This window comes from Quercus lobata, chromosome 5 (assembly GCF_001633185.2).
Source record: "Quercus lobata isolate SW786 chromosome 5, ValleyOak3.0 Primary Assembly, whole genome shotgun sequence".
In the NCBI taxonomy this organism is placed as follows: domain Eukaryota; kingdom Viridiplantae; phylum Streptophyta; class Magnoliopsida; order Fagales; family Fagaceae; genus Quercus; species Quercus lobata.
In genome coordinates, this window is record NC_044908.1 from 61563129 (window position 1) to 61584625 (window position 21497).

A 21497-nucleotide genomic window follows, 5' to 3' on the forward strand; every position below is an offset into this window, starting at 1 on the left:
TCGCACACAAGAAGTGGCACTGTCGAGATATATTTTGAAACACTCTGGAGCTATCTTCCCCACCAGATATAGATCAATTATCTTATTGATGGTCCCTTCTCGTTTGCATTTTTGGGCCCAATTAACTAGATACTACTGTTCTTCCACTCCCAATCGTTGGAATGCTTTCCTGCCACAAAGTACTTCCTGTAGTGGGCCTTTTTGTGGTTAAAGTGGGCTGGGCTGCCTCTTGCGGTATTGGGTCCGAGTGTTCTGAGTAAGGGAGTTGAGACCAGTCCAACTGCAATTCAATTTGGTCTGGTTTGTGCACAAACTATACCTCGTTTGTTAGGAGCACGCTTACGGCCAGCGAAACTGTTTCAAATGGGTTGCAGCAGGCAGATATGATAATAATAATAATAATAATAATAATATCAAAGACTTTGAAATGTTTATTAAAGTGAACAGATGAACCTTACTTAAGAAAAAAGGTAATCATAGTTTTAATCAACAATTATTTTATAAGAGAGGTAAAGGGTGGTGTAGCTAGCAAGCCAACAACATCTCTGTCCTTGACTGGTCAAACGTTACACACTCAATTGCAATGTTTATGGTACAGCTACAGTCATCAATTAACAACCCCTTGGATACTTTCCCATAAATACCCTGACCAATGAATAATTTATTGTCGAAGTTATTGGTAGCTATCTTCATCTTAGCTAGTGAAAATCGATGGCATAGTTCCTTAGGAACAGTTGAAGATGGTTTTGCTTTCTTCCTGGATGTCTTGAATAACTTTGAAACTCCTTCCATTGACACTTCGGTCGTATACCAATGGATTTGACGACAGAGAAGTGGCAGCTTGACCCGGCGATCACGGAGTCACGAAAATGATCCTTTATGGGTGGTTTGGACTAATTCCATGGTTTTATCTAAAAAAAGGGGCCAAAATTGGGAATTAAGCCCAATTTTCAAACTATATAGTTAATAGGCCCGGTTTCAAAAGTATATAATTTACTAACATCTCGAGTCTAAAAGACTCGATTTTGGGCTATAAATCGAGTCTTTGAGGGTTGATTTTCATGTTTTGATCAAGTTTGAGTTGACACTTTGTCCACCTGGAAATCGAGTCTTAGAAACTCGATTTATATTTCGACGATTTAATACTCTATTTGTATCTGTAAAACTTTCAGACTGAAAATTTTTTCGCAAGTGTTGGAGTACAAAACACAAACACATATCAGCCACCATCAAATACAAGCACAAACTAGCCACTATCAAATACAACCCATAAATTTGAGCATTAATCTAACAACTCAGCATAAATCCAACCAAATCCACCCCCAACAACCACCTAAAATCCAAATCAAAAAAATAAAAACCCCAAAACCCATCATTCAACAGATCAGGTACGGTGGTGCTCTTGGGAGCAGTAGATCAGGTACAGCAGTGTGTGGCCCTGGGTTTGCTCGTAGGTGACGCGCTTGATGACCTAATCCGGGTTAAGCCTGTACCAGCCCGAGGGCTCCCATTGTGGGTTTTGGAGGTCCGATTCATAGATGGCGAGGATTATGCGACAGATACATGGGACGGGGTCGAACTCATCGGGTGTTGTTGTCGGCCACGAAAGAACCCACTCTCATGAAGGCCGATCGGCCATGGAGGCTTCACCGAGAGAGAGAGAGAGAGAGAGAGAGATGCAGGCTTAAAACAGATGAAGGCTGAACTCGTCGCGAATGTCGCCGGCAGTTGCAGCTTACCGGTGATCTTCATCTTCGAAAGCTAGATTTGCCCATCTAGTGAGAGAGAGAGAGAAGGTGTTTGAGTTTGTGTGTGTGACAGTGAAACTGTTTGTGTGCGTGTGAGAAATGAAATAGGAAAAAAAGTAGCTGAACGGCGTTATAAATCGAGTCTTAGAGACTTGATTTCCAGGTGATCGCCACGTGAAAAAAATGTCACATCAGACGTGATCAGACCATGAAAATCGAGTCTTTAAGACTCGATTTATAGGCTCTAAATCGAGTCTCTTAGACTCGAGATGCTAGTAAAAAATATAATTTGAAAACCAGTGTTAATTCTCAATTTTGGCCCAAAAGAGGACATAGGTACCAATCCGGTCTGGTTATGCCTACTACAAACTTAAAAAAAGCAAGTTTAACCAGAATCTGTCATTTACTACCAAAAAAACAAAGAACTGATCCGGTTCAACCGGTCAAGAGAACGTACGAAAACTATGCCGTTTTGGCTCAAATGATGTGGTTTTTCTGTCTCTCAGGTCTTCTACGGTTTACTTTGTCTTTGCTGAAGGTTCTCGGTCTCTCTGTCAGTTGTCACCACTCACCATTGCGACATTGCCGGTTTGATTTCAATCCTTCAGTCCACGTTTGATTTCAATCCTTCAGTCCACTCACCACTAATTATAGAGAAATTAAATTTATAAAAATTTAATAGATTATGCGCTCAGGGGTGGCCCTAGACATTTTGAGGCCTATGACAAGAACTAAAAATGGGGCATTTTTTTTATACTTATATATTAATTAAATTAATATTTATTTAATATTTTTATATTATATTTTTCATCATTATTTTCATTTTCTTCTAAATTATTTTGAAGTTCATTATCAAGATTTGTTGTATTGCAAAATTGAACATCATTTTCTTCTAAATTATTTTGGTGAATTTCTTGCTCATTTGTGATATTTTCATCTAAATTTTGTGTTACATTTTGTTTATTACTAATAACAAATTTAACCATTAATGCTTTTTGAGACTCAATTAATTTTTCTTTTTTTTTTAAGTTTTTCATATCCAAATGCATATTTTCTAGTAGACATTTCTAATCAAACAATATATTTATAAAGACTAAAATAAAAAATAACTTTCAAGTGTAGAACAAATGAGAAATAAAACCTGATTTATATAAAAAGTATTGTTATAGTTTCACTGAATAATAATAAGTTTTTAGTAATCTCAACCTACATAAATTAAAAAAAAATTAAGCACAAGCATAACAAAAATTTAAGCATAGCCATAACACTTACACAAGACTTATTAATAAGACCCACACACAAAAAAAAAAAAAAAAAAAAAAAAAAAGAACCCTATCTATAACCAAAACAAAACTTGAAGGCCCAGACTTAACGCCCAGTCCAGGCAGCCATAATGATAAACTGATAAGTGATAAACAAAGTTACAAAACCAGCCAGGGAGGGCCCAAATAAACAAAGTTATCTTAAGTTCTTAACAGATAAAATGGCCCAAATATTTATAATTTTATACCTGATTCCTGAACCTCAGAACCTGATACGGTGAGGTGAGGTGAGGTGAGGTGAGGTGAGCAGTTGAGACTTGAGAGAGGCGGAGAGCAGAGAATCAGAGAGAGGCTGAGGCGGTCCAGCTGGACCAGCCGTCCAGGCGGAGGAGCTTCAAGCTTGCTGCCTTGCTTGAGCCTTGAGCTGTTGTCTGTTGAGCAGATGAGAACAGACTGAACAGTGGAGACTGGAGACTAGAGAGAGGCGGAGAGCAGAGACTAGAGAGAAAGGTAAAATTTTTAGGGTTTTGAGTGGATTTATTTGTTTTGATTTGTGATTGCTTTGTGGTTAATCTCTTAGACCGGATTTGTAGTTTATCTGTTTGGTTTTTGGTCAATGATTTTGTTTAGAACCAATGTTTAATAGGATTTACCAAAATTTTTGTTTTTTTGGTTAAAAGGATGTGCCAGATTATTTTTGTAATTCATTTGAAACTAAATCCTCTACTACCCAGTTCTTTTCTAAAATTTTGGGGCCCCCCTCCACTTGGGGGCCTTAGGCAATTGCCTAACTCGCCTAAGGGAAGGGCGGGCCCTGTATGCGCGCTCTCTCTCTCTCTCTGCTGAACAGTCAAACCGCCATAGCCGTCTGTACTTCTGAGATCCATCTAGAACCTTCCCAACATTCATATCATCTAAAGCTAAAGCCTTGCCGTAATAAACCACTTATTTCCATTCCAGGTACTACTCTCTCTCTCCCTTTGTTTGGTTGCTCGACAACCGTTGTGGTTTAAGCTTGTGAGTGGCTTTGTTTAGGCTTTGATTGCTGAGCTGGTGGTTGGATTCACCGATTCTGTGATTTTTAGGGTGGGCTTTGGCTGACTGGGGTTTGGTCTTTGGTTTCAGAGGTATTTTGGGATAGGAATTTTTGTGTTTGCCTTGAAATGGAGCTTGTTCGATACTCACCGAAAGTTGATAACCTTAATCTTAGTCTCTCTATGGGTCATGGTGATTTTAAAATTTTTTTCATGAATATCTTGAATGTATTTATTGGGGTTTATGATTTGATGCATTTGAAATGAACCAACTGTAGTGTCTGCTTTTATAAGCTAAAAGGGTGCATGTAGTTTTGGGACTTGTTATATTCTCTGAATTTTGTGTCTCATTCTACCATCTGAGAGAGTTAATTGAGCATGTTACTTTCTATGTGTTTTGTTCAAGATGTTGGTATGGTTAGAAGTAGGAAGTACCTTTTCTGTTTGATGAAATTCTTCAGAGATAGAAAATACAATACTTTTGTCTGTTTTAGGGTCTCATGCAAGGATGCACGGACGCGGCTCCCAGGCCGGCGCACCCGCGTCCGACGCGGCGGGACGCGGCGACGCGGGAGGGACGCCGCAGACCGCGCGTCTGTCCCGCGTCGTGCCGCGTCGCGCCACGTGGAGGATCCCGACTCGGGCCGACGTGGCCAAAATCGGCGCCGACGCGGCCGAAATCGGGCCGACTCGGTCCGTATCGTCCGTATCGGCAAATATCGGCCGGCGACCGATACGGCCGATACGGCCGAAACAGGCCGGAATCGGCCGAAATCGGCCGGAATCGGCCGAAACAGGCCGGAATCGGCCGAAACAGGCCGGAATCGGCCGAAATCGGCCGAAACAGGCCGAAATAGGCCGAAATTGGCCGAAACAGGCCGAAATCGGCCGTGAAAATCGCCGGAGAGGCCGAAATTCTGACCTTAGATGCGTTTCTTGCCTTATTCTTTCTTTGTTTTGTGAATCAAGTATATTAATGTATTTTTTAAGAATATTTTAATAGTAAAAATATATAGAAAAGATAAATAAAAATATTTTTAATAATTTTTTAATCGCCGAGTCCCGCACCCGCACCCGCACCCGCACCCGAGTCCCGAAACGCACCCGTGCTTCATAGGTCTCATGCCTTGCCGATACTGAGATGAACTTGTCTCTACAAAACAGAATTCCAATCCCACCAAATCCTTGAAATGTATGCTTGGGCATGGCTGTGTAAAAGCCAGGAATGAGATATAGTTGAATGTTTGTTGTTACACTCTTTAGTGTTGCAGAAGTATCTGTGTGTGTATATAAATATCGTTGTAGTATCTATATGTATCAACATGTATATTTTTGATAATTCTGGACCTGCATTTGATGGATATTTTCTTTGGTTGATTATGGTCTTTTGTGTAGATCCCAAATTTGCAGTAGTTTCGATAAATTTGGCTACATATTCTGTTATATTTTCTGCATCATTAGTATGGGACTGACACTATATGTCAATGATTTTCAGGAGTCCTTAATGTCAGATTCTGGTGAAGATCAACAGCCTGAACAAGGTATAATTCTTCTGCTGTTTTCCCTTCTCTTTCATTGTATATTTACCATTTGGATGCTATTCTTACCTTTTGTTTTTGTGGTTATTTGCTATTTTCATCCCAAAATATGTCTAATCTTTTTGTCTTTTCAGTCTGCAACTTTTTCAGAAAATGAACAGTTGATTAAGATGAAAAAGAGGATTCAAAAACAGAAGGCTCATTCTTACACAGTCACAAGAAAACCATAAAACCCAACAATAAGCTGTATTTTTCTACTGGATCCTCTAAGAACAAAATGTCTACTGAAGCAAAAGAAGAATCTGAGAAGCCAATTTTTCAGTTTGACTCTTCAAAGGAAATTCAAGTTGAACATGATAGGAGAGCGACAGCAACTCTAGAAACTGAGACCGAGTTCTCAAGAGATGCTTGTGCATTGCGTGAGAGATCTCTTAAGCAAGCAGAGGAGCTTTAAAAGGGAGAGGAAAAAGCTCTGGGGATGAAAAGTTGTATAAAGGCATTCATGGATATACCAATTACAAGGCTGGTTTCCGAAGAGAGCAAACATTTGCTAGTGGGAAAGCTGGTGGGGCACATGGGCCTTTGAGGGCTTCTGCTCACATACGAGTTTCTGCGAGATTTGATTATCAACCAGACATATGTAAGGATTACAAAAAGACTGGTTACTGTGGGTATGGAGATTCCTGTAAGTTTATGCATGATTGAGGGGATTACAAGTCTGGATGGCAAATGGAGAAGGAGTGGGATGAAGCAGAGAAAGCAAGGAAGAGAAATCTAGCTTTGGGATTAGATGATGAGGATGATGGCTGTGTAGACCTTGGTGAGGAAGATGACGAAGATGATTTGTTGCTGTTTGCATGTTTCATTTGCAGGCAGCCTTTTGTTGATGCTGTTGTAACCAAGTGCAAGCACTATTTCTATGAGCATTGCGCATTAAAGGTATCCCTTCTATACCAACTTAAATTATGGAGCGTAATCAGTCTACTGTTTGTGGATTTTTATGATGAATATTTTACATTCATTTGAAGAAAAAAATCAGATCACACATTTAGAAAAAGAAAAAAAAAAAAAAAAAAAAACCCTTTTAAATTTTAAAAAAGAAGCTGGAAATGAATTAAATTGCAGACTTGCAGTGTATGAAACATGACAAAAGTGTAGGCTTGTTATAAAGGTTTATTACATGTGCCGTCCCCACCCCAATACTAGATACTAGCAGCACATACTTACACACTTATGTACATATGTAAACTTGTTAAATTTCTAGATGAGGAGCTCTGCCATGAAAACTAACCATACAATCAAATGCTATGAGTGACTTATACAGCAAGATGCTGACAGATGGGTTTCAAATACACTAACAAAGAAAACTTAGAGCTGGTTTAAGTTTGAGATAAAATTCAGGTATTATAATTATTCTCAAAGTTTTGATGGTTGCATTTCTGTCAAGACATATTTTGCCTAGGTCTGGAAGTGGGTTCTTATAATGGGCTTAGGGTTTGTGCATGGATCAAAGACATAAGGTTGTTATATGGGTGTAAATAACTTGATGATTATGGTTTATAAAATTATTTCTCAGTGAAGTGTTTCAAAACATGTGTTTTCTGTATAAGTAGTTTGAAGTCTTATTTATTAGAGAATTGAGTTATGCTTGTTTTTTTTTTCTTCGTGGTTTCAATTTTGAGCCCAATTACTTGTGATATGGGATATGGTTTTTGGTTTATTTGGAGTGTGTTGGGTCATGCCTGTGTCTGTTGTTGGGCTCTTTGCTTGCTGGCAAGGTCGCTTTGGTCGCTTCCGCAATGAAGTTATTTGGAAGGTCGTTCCTCTTTGTTTGATGTGGTGTATTTGGAAGGAGAGGAATAGTAGATGCTTTGAAGACATTGAGCGTGCTATGCCTGACCTCAAGCTTCTTTTCATCCGAACCTTACTTGAATGGTTCTCTGTGTGGAGAAACCATCCTTTTTCTATTTTGGATTTACTTGACTTTTGTAATTTTCGTTCTTGACTTGTTCACCCCTGTATACTCCCTTTGTGCTTGGGTGTCTCTATTTTAATATATATGAATTCTTATTACTTATCAAAAAAAAAAAATTTTGAGCCCAATTACTTGTGAAATTTCAGCCAACTGTTGAGTCTGCAATTTTAGGCATTCAATCCAAGTTTTTGTTGGGTCCAACAAATCATTGTAGTCATCAGATCCAGGATTTCCTTTTGATTGATGCCATAAAATCTTTCATTATGAAGTTTCTAGCAAGATTTATTATGCAGCTGATGCCCTGAGCTTTCAGCAAATTGCATTGTCAAAACAACTCAGTTAAAAATAAATATAATGTTGTCTTTTTTATTTGCTTTTGTTCTGTGCTTAAGCATGACCAAAGGTTTCCTACAAAACATGTCAGTCTGATTTCTTTGTTGTCCATCTCTCCTTTATTTGAAAGTGTATTCTAACTGGAGGTTCTTCTCTTTTTCAACATCATGCGAAGAACAAGAAATGCTTTGTTTGCAACAAACCTACTCTTGGCATTTTCAATACAGCTCATGAGATACGCAAAAGGATTGCTGTGGAGGGTAAATAATGGTTGCTTGGATGTTCGTCGTACTCTTTGGTTTTTAACTTATTGGAGTGAATATTTTGTTTTTTTGTTTTTGCTTTTGTTAGCATTTGAAAGAGGAAGTTTCCTTCTCAGTTTCTCTTTTTCCTGGAAAATTGTAAACTGCCCGGGGAAATTCTCTTTAAATAGAGATCTTACTGAAGGAAAGTAATTTAAGTATGAAGTAATATTGTAGGCTTCTGCAGAATTTAATTAGTATTGGGTATCCAAGAAAGCAAACAAATTTGGTCAGTTTAAGCCTATTTGGAACAATTCTAATGAACAACCAGCTATGGGATATGTTTATGATGGCATGTATTGAGCAATTGATGGAATAAAAAAATTTCAAGGACAAGAAGAAATTTTTGGAGCCATATGTTAAATTATCAAGGATCGTTGGGATAGTTAATTCTATAGAGATATTCATGCTGCAGCTTTTTAGTTGAATCCCGCATTCCAATGTGATTCATCCACTCTTAATAAAAGGCTAGAGACATAATCTGCTGTGACAGATATTATTGAATCAAAGGTTTCCAATGGTCAACTCAAGTTGGTGGAGGAATTAAAGCTATTTCGAGAGTATGAGCAAACTTTTGGAACTCAACTTGCACTAGAAACAGCCAAGACATCTCAACCGAGTAAGATATTGTTTACTTTAACTAATAATAATATGAAATTATGTTTTGAAGAGTATTTTCTCTGTATATTGATTATATATTTTTTTTGTGTAGTATATGGAACTTAGATGAGTGGTGGAAGTTGTTTGGGTCTTGCACTCCAAACTTACAAAAGTTTGCAATTTGTTCGGATCCTTAGCCAAACAACTGCCTCTTCAGGATGTGAGTAGAATTGGAGTGTTTTTTAATAAGTACATACCAAAAGGAAAAATAGATTGGAGCATCAACAACTTAATGATCTTTTGTATCTTCATTATAACTACCGGTTGAAAGATAGGTATATAGATCTTGTTCAATTATTCAAATACTACTCTTACTTTCTTTTATTGTAATACTTGGTTGGTTCGAATTATTCAAATGTTCATTTTACGGTACAACATTAAAAGTAAGAAGTTCAATTTTGATCCTATTGATTATGCAAGTATCAATAAAACAAAATTTTGGGCAGTGGAAGAAGAGGAACATCCACTTCTTGATTATGTGGAGTTAGAGAATACATTATACAAAGAAGGAGCTAGAAGGTTAGTTTATAAGAAATTTTGTGAATTCTTTGCCTAGTTGCATATTTTAATTAGACTATTATTAGAAATGATTATTAGAATCGCACTTTTATTTATTGTTCTTCATTGGTTTTGGAATTTGTATAGATATGAACAATGACATGATCGAGGATGATGACATTGATTTGGGATCATTTGGTATTAAGATGATACTCTTGGATTTAAAGTTAGAAATCATCCTAATGAAGCTGAAGATGAAGATGAAGATGAAGAGGATGATGATGATGGCGGTGGTGGAGCATTTGGATCATATGATGACACTAATTTCAAATATCTTTATAACAAATGGAGTCCTTCTAGTGCCACAAAAAAAGCCACAACTTGCCCATGTGGCGAGTTGTGGTTGGTGGAGGGGTTGTGGTGGGACAATAATCAAGAGTTCACAAGGTGCTGGCTTTGAGTTACTTTGAATTGCCTTACCAATTGAAGCCATGCTTCCTTTATCTGAGCCATTTCCCAGAGGACTTCAATATACCAACAAAGAAATTGGTTCGATTATGGGTGGCAAAAGGCTTTGTGCCATTGAAGTATGAACTAGAGGGAGATGAAATGTTAGAGGATTATGCAGAACACTACTTGGTGGACTTGATAAATAGGTGCATGGTTCAAGTGGGTGTAATTGGGTCAAATGGAAGGATTAAATCCTGTCATCTTCATGATCTTATGAGAGACCTATGCTTGTCAAAGGCAAAGCAGGAAAATTCCCTCCACATACTGAGTCCTTGGAGTGGAAATGAGACAGTTGATTCATCAATTGGTAGTATTTGAAGACTTGCTATATTTTCTGATGAACTTCTCGCAAATGATTATCACAAAGAGAATCCTCAGATCTTGTCCCTTATATACTTAAAATAGCCAGCAAGTCAAATAAGTTTTTAAGTACTCAAAATTGCTTAGTTTTGGATCTGAAAGGAATCCAATCATTGGATGGACAATTACTAGAGCAAATAGGAAGCTTTATTCATTTGAGGTTCTTAAGCTTGGAGAAAACTTTTATACGAGAATTGCCTTCCTCTATAGTCAATTTGTTGTGTTTAGAGATCCTAAATTTGGAAACCATTGAAGAACTGAGTTGGGAATCAATTGTACTAATATCGACAGTGATATGGAAGATGAAAAAGTTGAGACATCTATATATTCCAAAGTGGTGTAACTATTTAACTAATGATAAGCTGCAACTAGCAAATCTGAGCAATTTGCAGACACTAGTAAACTTCCCCACCAACAAATGTGATGTAAGAGATCTTCTTAGTTTGACAAATCTTAGAAAATTGGTGCTAAATGGCCCGAGAGACTTCCAAGAGTTGGGGGAAATCTTCAATCCCCCTATCAAAAAATTAAATAGCCTTTGATCCTTGTCCATGAAGATTGAAATGCTTTCATTCCCTAATAAGGTAGTAGATGTAGGACAAGTAGTACAAGGCTGTCCTCGTCTTCACAAGTTGCACATAGAAGGGCGGATTAAGAAGCTACCAAATCACCAAGAATTTTCTCCATACCTTGCCAAGTTAACTTTGTGGGGATCTAGACTTGTGGAAGATCCAATGCCAATACTCGAGAAGCTACCTTGCTTGAGGGTCCTAAGAGGATGGGAAGCCTTCATTGGGAAGCAAATGGTTTGCTCTGAGAAAGGTACTCAAATCTTTACTCCTACGAGGCTTGCCTAATTTACAGGAGTGGACAGTGGAGGCAGGTGCAATGCCTAGTCTTTTCTGTTTAGAGATTACAGATTGCAACAAGTTGGTGACAGTTCCACATGGATTGAAGTTTGTTGGCACGCTAAAGGAACTAGAGATACGATGGATGCCAAGAACAATCAAACATAGGCTTGAAGAAGAAGGAGATGATTTCTACAAAGTCGAGAACATGTGCCTTCCATTATTTTTCTAAACTAAGCTTGGAATACGAGGAAGGGTGATTAACAGTTAAAACAAACTCCAGGTTTGTATAAACTTACTATCTAAATTCTTTAGCTACTTCACTGCAACCTTTATTTTTGCCATAAGGAAGATTGAGAGAGATAAATAAATATAATAGATCCCAATCCTAAATGACAATATTTTGTCAAAATACGTAGTATCTAATAAAAACATATTGAGAAGTACAATGTCAAAGTTTTAGTGGGTGTAATTGTTACTCATTAACACAAATGGCAAATTACATCACTCATAAGGTAGCTTCTCGAGTATTGGCATTGGATCTTCCACAAGTCTAGATCCCCAAAAAGTTAACTTGGCAAGGTATGGAGAAAATTCTTGGTGATTTGGTAGCTTGTTAATCGGCCCTTCTATGTGTAGCTTGTGAAGACGAGGACAGCCTTGTACTACTTGTCCTACATCTACTACCTTATTAGGGTATGAAAGCATTTCAATCTTCATGGACAAGGATCGAAGGCTATTTAATTTTTTGATAGGGGGATTGAAGATTTCCCCCAACTCTTGGAAGTCTCTCGGGCCATTTAGCACCAATTTTTTGAGATTTGTCAAACTAAGAAGATCTCTTACATCATATTTGTTGGTGGGGAAGTTTACTAGTGTCTGCGAATTGCTCAGATTTGCTAGTTGCAGTTTATCATTAGTTAAATAGTTACACCACTTTGGAAGATATAGATTTCTCAACTTTTTCATCTTCCATATCACTGTCGGTATTAGTACAGTTGATTCCCAACTCAGTTCTTCAATGGTTTTCAAATTTAGGGTCTCTAAACACACTAGGAAGGCAATTCTTGTATACAAGTTATCTTCAAGCTTAAGAACCTTAAATGAATCAAGCTTCCTATTTGCTGTGGTAACTGTCCATCCAATGATTGGATTCCTTCCAGATCCAAAACTCTAAGCAATTTCAAGTACTTAAAAATTGATTTGACTTGCTGGCTATTTTCATTGAAGTATATAAGGGACATGATCTGAGGATTCTCTTTGTAATAATCATTTGCGAGAAGTTCATCAGAAAATATGGCAAGTCTTCAAATACTACTAGTTGATGAATTAGCTGTCTCATTTCCACTCCAAGGACTCAGTATGTGGAGGAAATTTTCCTGCTTTGCCTTTGACAAGCATAAGTCTCTCATAAGATCATGGAGACAACAGGATTTAATCCTTCCATTTGACCCAATTACACCCACTTGAACCATGCACCTATTTATCAAGTCAACCAAGTAGTGTTCTACATAATCTTCTAACATTTCATCTCCCTCTAGTTCATACTTAATGGCACAAAGCCTTCTGCCACCCATAGTCGAACCAATTTCTTTGTTGGTATATCGAAGTCCTCTGGGAAATGGCTCAAATAAAGGAAGCATGGTTTCAATTGGTAAGGCAATTCAAAGTAACTCAAAGCCAACACCTCGTGAACTCTTGATTGTTGTCCTTCAAAAAAAAAAATAATAATAATAATAGAGACATTCAGATTCAGATCCCTCACTTTCAACTATTGATGTATAAAAAAAGATTTCAATAACTTTCTTTGTAAAAAAGAAGAAGAAGGTAATCTTTAGTTTATTTATAAACAAAATAGAAAGACACTAAGAATAGTGTAGTGATTTGATCATAGTATATATAAATGTGTGTGTGTGTTTTTAAATTTAAAATTGCATGATATATTGGGTCATATAAATAGGCATGTTTCATGCCTACAAAAAATGCAAATATCCTTCAATTATGTTTTTTACATTTTGGATTTTGTGTTAGTAAAGTAATTTGCTTTTTTCCCTTTTTGTTGGACATTTTTTCAATAGTTGCAAAGACAACTAAACTTTTAGTAAGAATACCATATTTCAAATCAATTGCTCCTTACATTAAAAAAAAAAAAAAAAAAAAAATCAATGTTTTCTTTCTAATTACCAAGAATAAATACTACAATGTCAGTTACACACACACACACATGTATGTATGTTTATATATATATATATATATATATATATATATATATATATATCTATCACATGTCACTGAAAGAAATCAGGAAATTTAAAGGGTTAAAATTAATTTTTAGTGAATTCACAAATATTTAATTTTTTTAATAATTTTTGTGTCAATTTTTGTCAAAGCACTTTCTCAAAAAAAAAAAAAAAAAAAAATATATATATATATATATATATTGTCAAATCAACTAAACATGAGAAATAATGTCATATTGTAAATCTAATATTCTTATTCCAACTAAAAATTATTTCTTAAATAAAGTCTATAAAATAATCTTATAAATTCATTTAAAATAAATAATTAATGCACAACTATTGATAATTAGTATATACATTTACTTTATTAGCTAATTCAATGAACTAATAATTTGATATAAATACAATCGTTTTGAAGTAGAAGCTTAAATAAAAATAATTTCAAGGAATGTGCCACTTCACACAATCCAATGCTCTCCAACATGAGATTTCTACTTTTATATTTTTATTGATGACAATACTCAATACAGAACTAGTAAAAATGCTTAATTTAGAATACACAGCTCTACCATATATATAGAATTACTACAAGTGCTACTAATAAATTCTTTGATTATAAAGATGTGCCCGAGGCTCAATAGGTGAATCTAGTAGCAACAAGGCTGTGTAGATATCTTCAAATTGGTGGGACAAAATTCAAGAAATGCGACTTCTCAAAGGATATCCGAGGTAACAACATTCAAGCCTTCTAGAGACACAACTACCCTCATAATTACTACAACTTCCAATAGTTAAATATACAACTCATAATACAAACTCAAATCACAAGACAATACACAACAAGATTTGATGATTATAAAACTAATTTTCAAGACAAAGATTAATTGACCAAGTCCACATTTTCAACTGAATTTTAATCTTCAAATGGCTCTCTCTTGAATTATTACTTGGAAATTACGTATTCTGTTATGAAAAACTACTATATCCCACCAGATTAAAAAGAACTTGTCCTTTGGTTTAAGATGATAGCTATTCCCTCTTTCAGAATCCCAATAAAATCATTCTAGTCCTTTTTAGCAAAAAAGACAAACTAACATGCTACTTCTCCCCCCTTTAAAAAAAAAAAAAAAAAAAAAAAAATGCTACTTCTCAATCAAGCATCACGCGTGATAAGCATGGCTGAATAAATTTGAATGCATAATCTTCTTTTCATTAATTGAGATTGAAACTGATGATGCCGAAAAATCAACAGAAAGTCACACTGTCCTCACGTGTTTGAAACAACACTTGCACAACACAAAAAGAGAACACCTAGCAGAGAGCACCGGTGTGGTACCGGCCAAATACCCTCCGAAAATCAAGTTAGAACTTCTCACAACTCTAAAGACCCAGAGTTGGGGTGAATTATGCATATCTTGATCTGCGAGGGTCTTGGGTTTTTATAGTAGTAGAGGGTTGACATCCTTTCCTTGAGTTAGAAGTCTTTTCCTTATAAGAGTCTCTATGAGCGTATTTTGCGGAGCCCCTTCCTTGTAGGAGTCCTCTTGATTAGCACTAAACGCACAATGCAAGATATTTCCTTATATATGCAAACGTGGAGACCAAGCAAGGCTCAGGGTCGTCAGCTTCACCTACTCCCTTTAGCTTCATTGGTGTCAGCCACACATCTTCGTTGCCTAAGGTCCTCTCGTCGGCTATGAGGTGTGCTTCGTAGACTTCTTAACGTCGTCACTTTCCAATGGATCCTGACGGGTTCATTTGGAATGTCGTTTTGTACTTTGGCAAGGGTAAGTATTACTACTACAGTTTTAACTTAGGCATTCAGTGGGGTGAAGCTTGTGAACCTCCCCACAGGTAGGGGGCTTGGAGCGCCTGTCATCCCTTCGTTCTCCCATTCTCGCCATCTTCCGCTCTCTGTTTTGCCGTGTGTTCTCCTATCTTTCTCTCTTCTTGGGCCTCTCCTCTCGAGTTAGAAGCACGTCTTCAGCATTCATGTATTTAGTCGCCTTGTAAAGTACGTCTGACATAGTCTTTGGGTCATTCTTGTATAATGAAAATAGAAACTTACCCTTCCGTAGCCCATTAGTGAATGTAGCTACAAGAATTTTATCGTCGGCCTCATCAATTGAAAGTGCTTTTTTGTTAAAGCAAGCTATGTAAGACCTCAACGTCTCGTCCTCTCGTTGCTTGATGCTCATCAAACACGTAGTGGATTTCTTATACTTATGCCCCCCAATAAAGTGTGAGGCAAACTGGGCGCTTAGCTCTTTGAAAGTGCTGATGGAATTAGGTGTCAGTTTGCTGAACCATATTCTTATCGGCCTCTTCAGCGTAGTAGGGAAGGCCTTACACATGATTTCGTCCGCCACCCCTTGAAGGTGCATCAGGGTCTTGAAGGATTCCAAGTGATCTAGAGGGTCTTTAGCTCCGTCGTAGCTTTCTACCTGCGGCATACGAAACTTTGGCGGAAGGGGGTATGAATTGACAGACACAGTTAATGGTGAATTGGTTCGGTAGACCAAGTCGTCGAGGTCGCTGGATACTCGTCCTCTAAGGGCGTTCATCATAAAATCCATTCGTTCCTTCATTATCTGCATCTCTACAACCATGTGAGGTGGAGCCGTATCTGTGATGGATAGTCGGCTCATGTCTTGTCGTTCTGGTCTCCTTGGGGCATTGCTACCTTCCGGTCCCTCTTGGTCCCTTCTCTCAACGCTGGTATCTTCTTGGTCTTCCTCTTGGGTATCTATCACTACGTTCTTCTGTCGTAGCTGTTCCTCTAGGTCTTGATTCTGTTTGGTGAGACATTCCACTGTGGCTGTGAGGGTTTGGACCTGCCTCTCCAAGGCAGTGGGTCGCAACTCGTCTCCTTGAATGTTGTTGGTGGTTGCCATCAAGCAAGTAAGTACCATGAAACTCTTTGTCCGGGAAGCAATAGTATGGCTTACAAGTCGCTAAGATCTTTCCCACAAACGACACTAGCTGATGATGCCGAAAAATCAACAATAAATCACACGATCCTCATGTGCTTGAAACAACACCTGTACAACATAAAAAAAGAAGACCTAGTAGAGAGCATCGATGTGGTGCCGGCTAAATACCTTCCGAAGGTCAAGTTAGAACTTCTCACAACTCTAGAGTCCCAAAGTTGGGGTGAATTATGCGTACCTTGATCTGCGAGGGTCTTGGTTTTTATAAAAGTAGAGGGTTGACATCCTTTCCTTGGGTTAGAAGTCTTTTCCTTATAGGAGTCTCTATGAGCGTATTTTGCAGAGCCCTTTCCTTGTAGGAATCCTCTTGATTAGCACTAAATGTGAAATGCAAGACATTTCCTTATATATGCAAACGTGGAGACCAAGCAAGGTTCAGGGTTGTCAGCTTCACCTACTCCTTTCAGCTTCATTGGTGTCAGCCACACATCTTCGTTGCCTAAGGTCCTCCCGTCGGCTATGAGGTGCGCTTCGTAGACTTCCTAATGTCGTCACTTTCCAATGGTCCCGACGGGTTCATTTGGAATGTCGTTTTGTACTTTGACAAGGGTAAGTATTACTACTACAGTTTTACCCTCATCAGAAACAGTTTGCATGTAATCACCTCATAGCTTTCAATAGTTGATTTGAAACCCTCTTCAAAAAGAAACCATGGCGTAAATGCACTTTTAGTCCTTACATTTTGACATTTTTCCATTTTAGTCCCTATATTTTATTTTTTTCACTTTTAGTCCCTAAAACCAATTTACGCTTTCTGTTTTAGTCCTTGAAGCACTATTCCGTCACCAAACTAACGGGAAAACTGGACGTGGCTGACGTGAGCATTAAAATATTATTAAAAAAATTATTTAACATTTTTTAAATGCCAAAATTATAAATAATTAATTAATTACTCAATTTTAATTAAAATAAAAAAAACAAACAAACAAAATTATTTTCTTTCCAACAAAAAAATTTACTTTCTTTTAATTAAAAAGAATTTTTTTTTTCCAAATTTTTTTTTTCAGAAGAACATATTCTTTTTTTGATGAACTCAGAAGAACATATTCATGTTCTTTATGTTGTTTCCCGTATATGATTCATATTCTTACCAAACACAAAAAACACAAACTCAAATTTAAACATTACCACAAGATCACAAACACAAACACAAACACAAACACAAACGCAAAGAACACAATAACAAACACAAACCAATTAAAAAGAGTAATTAAAAATTTTTCTTTTTTTTCTTTTCATTATTTTCGGAAGAACAAAGTTACATGTTCTTCATGTTCTTCGGGAAAGAACATGAAGGTTGCCCAGAAAATTAAACATGCAAAAATTCATTCAAAATCCCTTTCCTCCACTGAATCCTCCAACAAATCAAACCCATAAACCCAGAAAAATAATAAATTCCACATGAAAAAAACAAACCCAGAAATTTAAAGTAAACACAGCAGCAACCTGAAACTGCCAAACCCAATCAAATCTCATCTGCCCCTCTTTTCACTCTCATCCACTTCTCTTTTTTCTCTCTAGACCATTCCCCTAAATCAAATCTCTTTATCTCTCTCTCCCTCTCTCCAAACCCAATCACTCTCTCTCTCTGTGGTGAGACCCAAATTCCCAATTGATCCGCAAATGCCACCTCTGAACAACAAATCGATGATGATGAACACCAGGCCAGGAAGAATCGGCGGCGACTCTGACGAATTGGAGACGCCATCGAACAATCTCTGGGTCGATAACCTAGCCAGCGACATTGCGGACTCAGATCTCATGGATCTCTTTGTCCAGTACGGTGCGCTCGATAGCGTCACCTCTTACTCTTCTCGCAGCTACGCTTTCGTCTTCTTCAAGCGAATTGAAGTCGCTAAGGCCGCCAAGGATACCTTACAAGATGTCGATCTCCATGGCCACCCTATCAAGAGCGAATCGGACTCCGAGGCAGGGACTAGATCTGGTGGGGCCGAGGTGGAGGAGGAGGAGTCATGTTCAAAGATCGGGCGCCAGGAGCCAGGGTCAAGCTCGTCCTCGGACTTGTGAGGTGAGTGGGACTCAGAGCCGAACTTGTCCCACTCGGACGAGTCATGGGGAGTGGTGGGATCGGGGGGCGAGTCGGAGGAGGAGGATGAAGTGGCGTCTTTGAGATCGTTTTGAGAGAGAATGAAGACGAAAGGGCGAGCGGTGAGTGAGAGAGGGTAGAGAGAGAGTATGAGGTTTTGGTTGCTGGGTTTCTATTCTTTTGCTGGGTTTCATGTTCTTTGATTCGGTGGGTTTCTATTCTTTCTACAGTAACATTAAATTGAGTAATTAATTATTTTTTTAATTTTGGTATTTAAAAAATGTCAAATAATTTTTTTAATAATATTTTAATACTCACGTCAGCCACGTCCAGTTTTCCCGTTAGTTTGGTGACGGAATAGTGCTTCAAGGACTAAAACGGAAAGCGTAAATTGGTTTTAGGGACTAAAAGTGGAAAAAATAAAATGTAGGGACTAAAATGGAAAAACGTCAAAATATAAGGACTAAAAGTGCATTTACACCAGAAACCATTTGCATTTCACAGCTTTTAATACCTTTAATTAAATAATGACTACAATAAAACCACTAAATTAAAACATTCATCTGATGAATCAGATGATGTAGAAATGAATCGAGATTTCCACAGTTTGTGGTGTGTATGTAGTAGTACATATGTATACAATAAAAAGTGGTAGGATGAGAATATACCTGGATCGTTTCTGTGAAATGCCTTCTTCTGAAACAGCTCGCAATTCTGTTCTTTGTTTAAACAGCCCGGCTTATGTAAAAAACCACTTGGATCTATATGCAAGGCTACTTCTCTATTGCGAGTTGTTAGTAAAATTTTTCTTCTACTTTCCTGTCCTAATGGGAAGCCTGGACTAAGTATATCCCATGCCTCTTTGCTCCAAATATCATCCAGGATCACCAAACATCTCTTCTCTTTCTGAATTTGATTAAGCTTCTTTGCCAGCTCTTCATCTCTCATTTTCAAAATTTGATCCCTCTCATCTTTGGTTGGAAAGGTAAGTTTGATTAATATTCCTTCCCAAACATCTCTTGTTTTGCATTGTTGAGATATATAAGCCCAAGCGAAACCATCAAAATGATGCCTGACCTCACTGTGATGGTAGATTTTCTTAGCAAGGGTGGTCTTTCCTAGACCACCCATCCCACAAATAGACACAACTTGACAGTGTTTATCTTCATTTACCAACTGAGCAACTACTTCTTTTATATCTTCATCCAACCCCACGATATACTCTTCAACAACATGGGAATAAGACCATCTCAATTGCCTTTGTCTGTCCAGCACAGAACTTGAGCCCACTTCTTTTATAGGAGTCACACCATAAGTTTGTAAACTTCTAGTAAGATCAGAGATTCTTGTTTTAATGACCTCAATCTTGGACCCCACTTTATAAAGCTTTCTGGTGTTGAAAATAGGAACATGTTTCTTGAATGTGCTGTCTCTATTCTTCAAAGCAATTTCAAGGGCGAAAGTTTCAATAACATCCTCAACTTCATAGGCAGCTTCCCGTATCTGTGAAACCCAAATTCGAACACTCTCATCTTCGTTTTGCCTTTTATCTGCATCTTTTAAAAAGCACTGCATCCGCTTTAATTCAATTTGTGTTTGCTTGACTTGTTGGCTCACGCCTTTTAAATATGTCGCTTCTTCAATCAGAAGGTTGCCTAGCCTTCCCACGGCATTGAAAACTACAGACTCGGCCATGCTATGCGCCTCCTCCTCCTCCTTCCCTCACCAGAACAAGAAGCAAATATCAAAGCAAATTTCTCTTCACTTTGCTCCACCAGTTTTTCATTTTAGTTTGTAATATTGGCTTTCATTTCTTTTTACTATTCTTGTAAAATAACCAAACAAATCACATATTATAATTGTTGAAGATTTATGTTGCTTGTGCAAATTAATTAAAACAGCTACTCAGCTCTAATAAATTAATTAGAGCACATAACAACGACCCCATAAATGCCGCCACCGGGAATGCCTCCTACAATAAATTAATTAGAGCACTTGACAACGACCTCAAATCTGCTGCCAGGAATTCCTCCATTCAAACCAATTAATTTATAGCACAGACAACAACCCCCTATATGTGCCAAATCCTCTTTTCAAACCAAGTAATTTAGGAATAAAGTTTGCACTGTAGCAATAATTTTACAAAATATTACAATACAAGAAGTAAGCCATGCGGCACATGGCTATTCCAGTAATGCCTACAATGTTGAGGAGGCCCAGAGGAAGATCTCCCATGTGTTGCGGCGATAATCAGCCGAGAACAGACCAATCTTTGTCTGCACGTCTCCTAGTATGTTTTGTCTCTTGTTCCATGCTTCTGTTTTTTGCGCTCCATCTGTTGGTGTTGTAGTAGTTTCAGACTTTCAGGTTTGGCCTTTTATTCTCTCATTTACGTTCGCTCTTCATGTAGTGTACAATCGCACACATTTGCATGAATGGTGTACAATAATACAATATTGTACACACTCCTAAATAAAAACCTTAAGAAATAGAAAGATTTGAGATATCTATTTTCTTTTTTGGAAGCATCATATTCACCAATGTCTACTCTTACAAAGAAAACGTTCAATGCACTTCATGAGCAAATCAGTTTGACTGAAAAGTGTAATAGACCTTGAGCAGTTTGATGAATAAACAAGCAGGGATCTCCGTAGTAAATACTGAGAACTAATTTATGACCAACCTTAAGTAAACTGCAGCATAAAGGCTATTACTGGGTGTTGTTCTGACCAAAGTCAGATCTTGGAAGGAAAAGGCACTTATGCCTTACAACTCCAGACCATCTACGGATCTACCACTGCAATAAACGTAGGCCGCTAACAGCTAACCTATCTTGCAGCATAAATGTGGAATTGATCTAAATTGTGACAAATTCAAGGTTCAACTTTATCATGAAGAACAAATAATACGGTATCTTTGAAATAGGATTTTCAGGAAAAAAAAGAAAAGAAAAAAAAAGGGAACCATTCGAATTTGGAAAGTAAATGAGTAAGACTTTTACAGGCCTTCTCCAAGTCATAACGTTTTACAGAAAAAAAAAAAAAAAAAAAAAAAAAAAAAAGAAAAAAAAAAAGAAAGAAGTCAACAACGTTGAGATTATTGTGGTTGTTAATTCAAGCTTACAAAATACAAAGAAAGTCATTTACGTCAAT

At 37.5% G+C, this 21497-nt stretch overlaps 3 pseudogenes; 2 read left to right on the forward strand and 1 right to left on the reverse strand.

Moving 5' to 3' along the window:
• The first annotated feature begins 3297 nt into the window (after nt 1–3297).
• Nucleotides 3298–8677, forward strand: LOC115988647 (annotated as a pseudogene).
• Nucleotides 8678–9782: 1105 nt separating this feature from the next.
• LOC115988646 lies at nt 9783–11404 on the forward strand (annotated as a pseudogene).
• Nucleotides 11405–11572: 168 nt separating this feature from the next.
• LOC115990878 lies at nt 11573–20040 on the reverse strand (annotated as a pseudogene).
• Between the last annotated feature and the right edge of the window lie 1457 nt (nt 20041–21497).